General features: G+C 43.6%; 1 protein-coding gene across 2 annotated transcripts in view; it reads right to left on the reverse strand.

Moving 5' to 3' along the window:
* Window positions 1-10,459, reverse strand: part of EDC3 (enhancer of mRNA decapping 3) — a 59,342-nt gene extending 48,883 nt beyond the window's left edge. Inside the window, exon 1 of one of the 2 annotated variants that reach the window (XM_032417218.1) lies at window positions 10,381-10,444. The gene's annotated coding sequence lies outside the window, so the exon portion shown is untranslated. Of the gene's footprint in view, window positions 1-10,345 lie in introns of both variants that reach the window. The other variant, XM_032417217.1, reaches the window with a different exon arrangement.
* Between the last annotated feature and the right edge of the window lie 394 nt (window positions 10,460-10,853).

Below are 10,853 nucleotides of genomic sequence, written 5' to 3' on the forward strand. Positions count from 1 at the left end.
GACAGAACAGAAAATAATGTATTAGCAGGCTCAATCATAAGATTTTTTTTTTACATTTTATAAAAAATTTCAAACATACACAAATGTAGACAGAGCAGCATAATGAATCCTACATACCCATCACTTAGCTGCCACAATTATCAATATAAGAATTTAAGAAATCAGGTGAATTTCCAATGCAACACAATTTCCACAACACTGATAATGGTAAAAGGCACAAAATACACACACTTTAGGCTTATTTCCCATGTCCTAACAAAACTTTGTCTACTTAATACCACAAAAGTATGAATTTCCTTTCCTATCATTTATACTCCATCATAATCCTACTCTGATGCTTGTATTAGATAGATGCAGAATGAAAGCTGTGATAACAAGAATTTTTTTGAATACCAGAAATTAATCAGAGGTGAAAAAGACTTACTTCTTCCTCATGCAACACGTATCTTTAAGACTAATGCTAAGGCGGGGCGCCTGGGTGGCTCAGTCGTTAAGCGTCTGCCTTCAGCTCAGGTCATGGTGGGATCGAGCCCCACATCGAGCCCCGCATCGGGCTCCCTGCTCCTCGGGAAGCCTGCTTCTCCCTCTCCCACTCCCCCCGCTTGTGTTCCCTCTCTCACTGTGTCTCTCTCTGTGAAATAAATAAAATCTTTAAAAAAAAAAAAAAAAAAAAAAGACTAACGTTAAGGCGCAGCTGGGTAGCTCAATCGGTTAAGCGTGACTTTGGCTCAGGTCATGATCTTGGGGTCCTGGGACTGAGGATTGAGCCCTGCGTCAGGTTCCATGCTCAGCAGGGAGTCTGCTTGTCCCTCTCCCTCTGCCCCTCCCCGCACTCGTGGGTGCTTTTGCTCTCTCAAGAAGAAAAAAAAAAGGCACTGATGTTGAACCAAAATAAAAAGCTTTTGCACAGGAAAGGAAACCAACAAAAGGAAAAGGCAACCTACTAATGGGAGAAGATATTTGCAAATGATATATCCAATACGGGTTTAATATCCAAAATATATAAAGAACATACACAACAAATACAAATAATCTGATTAAAGATGGCCAAAGGGGGTGCCTGGGTGGCTCAGTCGTTAAGCGTCTGCCTTCGGCTCAGGTCATGATCCCGGGGTCCTGGGATCAAGCCCCGCATTGGGCTCCCTGCTCCGCGGGAAGTCTGCTTCTCCCTCTCCCTCTCCCCCTGCTTGTGTTCCCTCTCTCGCTGTGTTTCTCTCTGTCAAATAAATAAATAAAATCTTTAAAAAAAAAAAAAAATTAAAGATGGCCAAAGGACCTGAATAGACATTTTTCCAAAGAAGACATACAGATGGCTGACACATGAAAAGATACTCAACATCACTAATCATCAGGGAAATACAAATCAAAACTACAATGAGGTATCACCTCACACCTGTCAAAATAACCAGTATCAGAAAGACAAGAAACAACAAAGAATATGGAGAACAGGGAACCCTCGTGCAGTTGGTGGGGATGCAAACTGGTGCAACCACTGTGGAAAACAGTATGGAAATTCCTAAAAAATTAAAAGTAGAAATACCACACAGGGCGCCTGGGTGGCTCTGTTGGTTAAGTGTCTGCCTCTGGCTCAGGTCATGATCCCAGGGTCCTGGGATGGAGTCCCACACCAGGATCCCTGCTCAGTGGGGAGCCTGCTTATCCCTCTGCCCCTCCCCCTGCTCATGCTTTTTTTCCTCTCTCTCAAAATAAATAAATCTTTAAAAAGAAAAGATATATGCGCCCCTATATTCATTGCAGCATTATTTACAATAGTCAAGAAATGGAAATAAACCTAAGTGCACACTGATAGATGAATATATAAGATGTGGTGTACACACACAAACACTGGAATATTACTCAGCCATCAAAAAGCATGAGAACTTGCCATTTGTGACAAAATGGATGGACCTAGAGGCCATTCTGCTATGGGAAATAAGTCTGATAAAGACAAATATATGACTTCTCTTGCATGTAGAATATAAAAAACAAATGAACAAACAGAAAAAGAATCATAGAGAACAGGTGGTTGCCAAAGGGGCAGGGGTTAGGAGGATGGGCAAAATAGGTAAAGGGGATTAAGAGGTACAAAATTCCATTTACAAAATAAGTAAGTAACAGGGATGAAAAGTACAACATAGGAAATATATTGTAACAACAGGGGCACCTGGGTGGCTCAGTCGTTAAACGTCTGCCTTCAGCTCAGGTCATGATCCCAGGGTCCTGGGATCAAGCCCCACATCGGGCTCCCTGCTTAGCGGGGAGCCTGCTTCTCCCTCTCCCACTCCCCCTGCTTGTGTTCCCTCTCTCGCCGTCTCTGTCAAAAAAAAATAAATAAAATCTTAAGATAATAATATTTCAACAACAGTGTATGGTGAGCATAGTGTAATGTACAGAATTGTCAAATCACTGTGTTGTACACGTGCAATATAACATTGTACATCAACTATAATTTAAAAAGACACTGATGTACATTCAAGTTTATATTGTTAATAACTGAGTAGAATTTTTTTTAAGGATTCTATTTATTTATTTGACAGAGAGAGACACAGTGAGAGAGGGAACACAAGCAGGGGGGGTGGGAGAGGGAGAAGCAAGCTTCCCGTGGAGCAGGGAGCCCGATGAGGGGCTCCATCCCAGGACCCTGGGATCATGACCTGAGCCGAAGGCAGACGCTTAACGACTGAGCCACCCAGGCACCCCAATAATTGAGTAGAATTTTTAATAGTTTCAAAATGTGGACTGCCAGTTCTACAATAGAAACTTTATAAAAAGTAACTACTCAACATGTAACAAATTGCCCTTTTTATTATCAGAAACTTCCTTCTATATAAAATACAACATTAATACATTATTCAAAATTCATCAAAAAGGTTTAACTATAAAGAAAATTCCTCTATTAACTGAAAACAGTGAATCTAAAACAAGTGAGTGCCACCATCTGGGTTCCTAATCAGAAGAACACGCTAAGGAAAGGGCCTTCATCAATTATAGGGCTAACACCTTCATGTCAAAAGAAGAGCAACAGCTGAAGCAGAGATCTAGGAGCCACAAGGAGACCGATCTTTGATGCCTTTTACTTTCTACTTTTCCATCAAGGTATAATATATATAGTAAGTCTACATATTTTAAGTGTACAGCTGAATGAATTTTTTGCATACTAATTCACCCACATAACCACCACCTAAATCAAGACATAGACTATTTCAAACACCCCAAAAGGTTTCACTGTGCCCACAAAGGTAGCCATTATTCTGATATCTAACACAAAAGATTAGTTTAGCCCGTTTTTGAACTTCATGTAAATGGAATCATAAAGGTTCTCTTTTAAAATATTTGGCTTCTTGAGGCGCCTGGGTGGCTCAGTCGTTAAGCGTCTGCCTTCAGCTCAGGTCATGATCCCAGGGTCTTGGGATCGAGCCCCACATCGGGCTCCCTGCTCAGCGAGAAGCCTGCTTCTCCCTCGCCCACTCCCCCTGCATGTGTTCCCTCTCTCGCTGTGTATCTCTCTGTCAAATAAATAAATAAAATCTTTAAAAAATAAATAAATAAAATAAAATGTTTGGCTTCTTTTGCTCAATATTATACCTGTGAGATTCATCCTTATTGCTGCCTGTAGCAATAGTTCATTCTTTCTCATGGCTACATAGTATTCTATAACTATGCCTCAATGTATAAACCCATCCTACTGTTGATAGTTGGGTTATTTCCAGTTTGGGGGGCTATCATGAATAAAGAATTAAACATTTTTGTATTTGTCTTTGTGGGGAACAAATGTACCCATTTATGCTGGCCATATTACACAGGAAGTCCTAGAGTATGTATGGACTACTTTGCTCAAATGCTAAACTATCACTCTTTCCACATTAAGGATGAGACTTTTCTGTATCATTTCTCTCATAAGAAGCCTTTAGATAACAGTCAGATAGCCCTAAATGATCTTCCACCCATGATGCAACTGAGGCAGTAGCCAAAATAATTCATAAACTACAAATGAACAACTTGCCAATTACCGACCAATCAACTTCCATTTCATCTGCCACATCAGACAGAACTCACACCATTCAGATCCAAGGAACAGCTCCGGTCCACTAAGGACAGTTATAATTACCAGCTGGAGATAAGTGGTTAGTTACAGACGTATTTTTCCACATTTATCTGGAAAGCTGTTTAATCAAAATCTTGGGAATGGCAGAGATCTTAAAAAAAAACATCTAGTACAATCTTAGTACTAATTCCAGATCTTCCATAAAAAGCAGCACAGTGAAAAGGGCATGGACTTCTGAAGTCAAACATCACAGGCCCAGGTTCACTTCTGGACTTCACCATTTACCAGCACTGACCTGGGCAAATTATCCTGAGTCTCAACTATAAAATGGCTATTATACCAATTATACCACCACCTCAGAGAACTATTGTGGAGATTAAATGAGATAATCTATATAGTTTCTATCATTAGCAAATCTTATTTCAAACGTCTCCTTTTAGCAGAAATATTGACCAGATAAGCGACTTGAGTTATGGCCCTAGAAAATCATAGCGTGAAGGCCACTTCCATTCTTACCCAAACAAAACTACAAAAATGCAACTACAGGGGCGCCTGGGTGGCTCAGTCGTTAAGGTCTGCCTTCGGCTCAGGTCATGATCCCAGGGTCCTGGGATCAAGCCCCACATCGGGCTCCCTGCTCAGCGGGAAACCTGCTTCTCCCTCTCCCACTCCCCCTGCTTGTGTTGCTCTCTTCCTGTGTCTCTCTCTGTCAAATAAATAAATAAAATCTTAAAAGAAAAAAAAAAATGCAACTACAAAAACAAATTCTCTACATCTTGGAAATGAAGTCCCAATCTCCAGCTAAAAAATACATATCTTTAGGGGTACACAAAGGTAGCCATTATTCTGATATCTAACACAAAAGATTAGTTTAGCCTGTTTTTGAACTTCATGTAAATGGAATCATAAAGGTTCTCTTTTAAAATGTTTGGCTTCTTGGGGCGCCTGGGTGGCTCAGATGGTTAAGCGTCTGCCTTCGGCTCAGGTCATGATCCCAGCGTTCTGGGATCGAGTCCCGCATCGGGCTCCCTGCTAGGTGGGGAGCCTGCTTCTCCCTCTGCCTCTGCCTCTCTCTCTCTCTCTTTCATGAATAAATAAATAAAAAACATTAAAAAAAAAAAAATGTTTGGCTTCTTGAGGCGCCTGGGTGGCTCAGTCATTAAGCGTCTGCCTTCAGCTCAGGTCATGATCCCAGGGTCCTGGAATGGAGCCCCACATCGGGCTCCCTGCTCAGCGGGAAACCTGCTTCTCCCTCGCCCACTCCCCCTGCATGTGTTCCCTCTCAAGGAACAAGCAAAGGAATCAATTTCCAGTCTTTCATAAACCTGATCAGCCCACATAACTGGATTATCAATAAAAGATTTTCAACCATAAAATGTATTATTTTAGGACATGAGTCTGAAAACTACAGCCCCTGGGCCAAATAGGGCTCACTACCAATCAAGGTTTAGAAGAACACAACCACACTTGGAAGTGCCTCAGTGGCTCAGTCGGTTGAGCCTTAGAAGCCTGATTTTGGCTGGGGTTGTGAGATAGAGCCCCGAGCTCAGCATGGAGTCCACTTGCGATTCTCTTTCCCTCTCCCATTCCTGCATTCTCACACTCTCTAAAATAAATAAATCTTAAAAAAAAAGGAAAAATACGAAATAGACAAATCCCCAGAATAATGCAAATTACCAAAAGTGACTCAAGAACAGAAAGTCTGTATAGACCTATACCAAGTAAAGAAACTGAGTTAGTGGGGTGCCTGGCTGGCTCAGTGGGTAGAGCATGTGACTCTAGATCTTGAGGTCCCCATGTTGGTGTAGAGATTATAAATAAACTTTAAAAAGAAAAGGGGGGGTGCCTGGGTGGCTCAGTCGGTTAAGCGTCTGCCTTCGGCTCAGGTCATGAATGATCCCAGGCACCTGGGATCCAGCCCCGAATCTGGTTCCCTGCTCAGCGGAGAGCCTGCTTCTCCCTCTCCCTCTGCTGCTCCCCCTGCTTGTGCTCTAAATAAATAAATAAATAAAATCTTTAAAAAAAAAAAAAAAGTGGGGCGCCTGGGTGGCTCAATCATTTAAGCCTCTGGCTCTTGATTTCAGCTCAAGTCATGATCTCAGGGTCATGGGATGGGGCCCCTTCCAGCTCTGTGCTCAGGAGCCTGCTTGAGATTCTCTCTGCCCTCCCCCTATGCACGTACTTTCTCTCTCTCAAATAAATAAAAAAAAAAATTGGGGCGCCTGAATGGCTCAGTTGGTTGAGCATCTGCCTTCAGCTCAGGTCGTGATCCTGGGGTCCTGGGATTGAGCCCCACACCGGGCTCCCTGCTCCACAGGGAGCCTGCTTCTCTCTCTCCCTCTGCCTGCCGCTCCCCCTGCTTGTGCGCCTGCTAGTGCTTCCCTCTCACTCTCTCTCTCTGTCAAATAAATAAAATCTTAAAAAAAAAAAAAGTGGGGTGCCCAGGTGGCTCAGTCGTTAAGCGTCTGCCTTCGGCTCGGGTCATGATCCCAGAGTCTTGGGATCCGGCCGCCATCAGTCTCCCTGCTCAGTGAGAAGCCTGCTTCTCCCTCTCCCACTCCCCCTACTTGTGTTCCCTCTCTCGCTGTTTCTCTGTCAAATAAATAAAATCTTAAAAAAAAAAAAAAAGAGGGGGCACCTGGGTGGCTCAGATGGTTAAGCGTCTGCCTTCAGCTCAGGTCATGATCCCAGGGTCCTGGGATCGAGTCCCGCATCAGGCTCCCTGCTCAGCGGGGAGCCTGCTTCTCCCTCTCCCACTACCACTGCTTGTGTTTCTGCTCTCCCTATCTCTCTCTGTCAAATAAATAAATAAAATCTTAAAAAAAAAAGAAAGAAACTGAATTAGTAATTAAAAATCTTCCCATAAAGAAAAGCCCAGGCCCAGAAGACTTCACTGGTAAATTCTATCAAATATATAGAAAAATAAAAAATGCTACACAAACTCTTTCAGAAAACAAAAGAGAAACATTTCCAAACTCATTTTATGAAGGTACTATCACTCTGATACTAAAGCCAAAGACGTCATAAGAAAACTTCAGTATCCCTCAGGAACACAGACATGAGAATCCTAAACAAAATATTAGCAAACTAAATTCAGCAACATATAAAAAACATATACACCATGACTAAGTGGGGTTCAATCCAGGAACACAAGATTGGTTTAACATCCAAAATTCAAGCAATGTAATACACGATTTACACATATCTTATACATATCTTAGAGGGTTTGGTTTTTTTTAATATAGAAAAGGTTATTTGTACATTTTAAAAACATCAAGGGGCACCTGGCTGACTCAGTCAGTAGAGCATGTGGCTCTGGATCTTGGGGTTGTGAGTTCAAGCCCCACATTGGGTATGGAGCTACTTAAAAAAATTAAATAAAAACAGAGAATTGTGTATTTAGATAACTTTGTATTTATTATTTATTTTTATTTTAACATTTTATTTTTTTTATTTGACAGAGATAGAAGAGCACACAAGCACAAGCAGGGGGAGAAGTAAGAGGGAGAGGGAGAAGCAGGCTCCCCACCAAGCAGGGAGCCCGACACAGGGCTCGATCCCAGGACCCTGGGATCATGACTTGAGACGAAGGCAGACACTTAACCAACTGAGCCACACAGGCATCCTTTGTATTTATTTTTTTTAAAGTCAATATTTACACGTCAAAAATTACATCCTAAACTATTTAAACTACTCAAATTTATGATGAAAAAATTTCAAATGCCAACTTAATGTGTAAGAGATACATAGATTTTCTAATGTTCTAAACACTAAAAAAGGTTTTAAGACCTGAGTAACAAGGGAAAAAGAATCATTCATGCCAAAGCAACTCCACCATATCTTCAGACAGCCAATAAAAAATTATTTTTGAAAATTTGACAAATTCCAACTCCTTTTAACTTCTACCCCCAAATTAATTTACTCTTGTAGCGTACCCAGACATAAACCTAATACTCCAGGATGGAGCCAACCAGTGCTGGGGTCAACCTTCCTTTCTTCTTCTAGATTCTATATTCTCCTAATGTAATCTACTACCACAGGTCACCTCAGTTCTAACCACATCACTGATTCAGATGAATGAGACTCCACTTGAACCCCTTCTAAGTCACATCTCTACCTTCATCAACTTGTATAATTGCACTTTTTGGACCCAACTGAAAGTTCTCACATGTATATGACCCTTCCATTTCATTAAACTGCATTGGACAAATCTTGCAATTAACCAGATGATATTTTCTCTCTTCACTTCATAAAGGTAACAAATCTGATAAGCACACCTTCCAGATAAGGCTTTTTTTTTTTTTTTTTTTTAAAGATTTTATTGATTTGACAGAGAGAGAAACAGCGAGAGAGGGAACACAAGCAGGGGGAGTGGGAGAGGGAGAAGGAGGCCCCCCACGGAGCAGGGAGCCCGATGTGGGGCTCGATCCCAGGACCCTGGGATCATGACCTGAGCCGAAGGCAGACGCTTAACGACTGAGCCACCCAGGTGCCCCCAGATAAGGCTTTAAATACACACTGTATATAAAGTGATACAGCTTCAACCCACCAGAATCCCAACTGTAAGCTGTATCCATAAATCAAACCCCTCCAGACCCTGATGCTCAAAACCAGGATTCCATCTAATTTTACCACAATCTGGCAAATTCCCCTATCTCACCCACCAGGTCATCATAAAAGACTTAACAAATGTCTTGCTAAAATTCTGACACACTATCACTATATTCCTTTGACAATGTGAATGTCCTGTCCTGTTGTTCTGGCATTGTTTATAACTCTAGCACCCCTACTCCTCTGGCTATTAAGGATAGAAAAAGGACACATTTTTCACTTTACGTTAGTTACAGCATCTCAGGAATTACAAATTATCTTAAACATTTTCTAGCCCATTGTTTTTCAGCAAAGTTTTTTTGTTTTGTTTTGTTTTTAAAGATTTTATTTATTTGACAGAGACAGACACAGTGAGAGAGGGAACACAAACAGGGGGAGTGAGAGAGGGAGAAGCAGGCTTCCTGCGGAGCATGGAGCCCGATGTGGGGCTCGATCCCAGGACCCTGGGATCATGACCTGAGCCGAAGGCAGACGCTTAACGACTGAGCCACCCAGGCGCCCCTAGCCCATTGTTTTTCAAACTACAGGTCTTTAGCGGTCATATTAGCCGTCAATTTAGTGAGCTGCAATCAACTTTTTTTCTTTTAATGAAACAGAAAATGTCAAAGCGCATCATATGCAGAAAGGGTAAACTTTTGGGCTGTATGTGTGTATACTCTATGCATGCTGGGAGCACATTAAGTCATAATGTAAATGTATCTAACTGTGGGTCTCAGGTCAAAGTTTAAAACACACTTTGCTAGTCCCACAGCCCCACCCCCACAAGGAAGCTCCACCAAAAAAATTCTTAGTAATCAAAAGTTATTTGTAGCCATCTTCATTTCATACAGAGAAACCAACAGAAATTTTGAACTCGGTACACCTAATCTGCCAATCATTTAAAAAAAGGCGTAGAATCCATCTGAGGTTTCCAGTTGAAATACTAACCTGCTCAGAGATAGTCATTTATGTTCTGATGGTAGTAAGACCTGTATCTGACAGCTGACTGAAATCAGTTTAGTCTGTGGCTAGGGAAGAGAACAAAAACCATTCTGATTCCTCATCCGTAACCACAGGACAGAATTGTTAGGACTCCTCCTAGCTCTGGAATTGGGAGATTCCCTGAAAACCAATGGGCGAGGACACGCCAAAACACTTGAACCACTCAACAAGCCAACTACTGATAAATTCAATTCATAAATTCAATCATACAAAGAGCACTTAAAGAAGCTCAGACTTATACCTACAGCTGGAAAGAATCAAGAAGCTGCGCCCTGGCAGGTATCATTATTTCTCAACCAACCTTCCCTCTCAGACCCCAGTTCACGTCTATCCTCAGGCTACATCGGTCACAGATGTGGCACCCGAGCTGTTCCATGCCACCCTACTCCATTGTGCGAAAGGACACTGAGGCAAAGAGCAAAGAGCGGGCGAGCTGCAGCGGCCATCAACGAGGCGAACCCAAGAGCCTAGGCCGCTCATGCCTCACACCTCACACGATTCCCAGGCTATTTAGAATCCTGCTGCCTTCAGTCTTCCACCTCAAACCATACCCCCTGAGGAAACCCCTAGGGCCTGGCCCCCAGCTCGCGCCCGCCTCGATAAAAGTCTACAAGGCCTGGAACCCGAAGCCTAAAAGCAAACGCGCCTGGCAACCCCGGAAGCCCCCTCCCGCCAGCGCCCACAGCCCAACGGCCCCCTCGCTCCCACCTCCACGCCGTCTGGCCGCCGCCTCCTCCGCACACCTCGCCACGTCGACCCCGCAACAGGAGAAGACCCGGAGGCTGAGGGGCTTCTCCACACCCACCCCCACAGCCGCGGCCGGAAGCGCCCCGCGACTCCACGCCACCGTCGTGAGGTCACTTCCGGCGCGACGCCTTGGAAACCAGACGGCAGGCTGTTGGCAAGCAGAGCGCCCGGGAAATTTGAGAGCTTGCGAGAGCGCGGCGAGGGCAGGCGCTCCGCCTTCCTGAACCCGGCCTGGGCGCCCATTTTGTGAGCCCCGCCTACTTTTGTTGGGTAGAGGCCTGGTTGGAGTAGGGGTCCTGCTCCACTCTCCCGCCCAGACACCTGGGGGACTCCACTCTCCCGCGCAGTCCTGATGAAATGTCCCCGCTTTCCCTCCAGACCCCTTGGTCAGATCGCTGATGAAGACCGGAGGACTTTGGAGAGTGCCTGGTGACGTGGAGCCCATCCTCGATTAGTTGCAGCTGTGGGA

The sequence above is a fragment of the Phoca vitulina genome, unplaced genomic scaffold (genome assembly GCF_004348235.1).
Source record: "Phoca vitulina isolate PV1807 unplaced genomic scaffold, GSC_HSeal_1.0 scaffold20, whole genome shotgun sequence".
Taxonomy (NCBI): domain Eukaryota; kingdom Metazoa; phylum Chordata; class Mammalia; order Carnivora; family Phocidae; genus Phoca; species Phoca vitulina.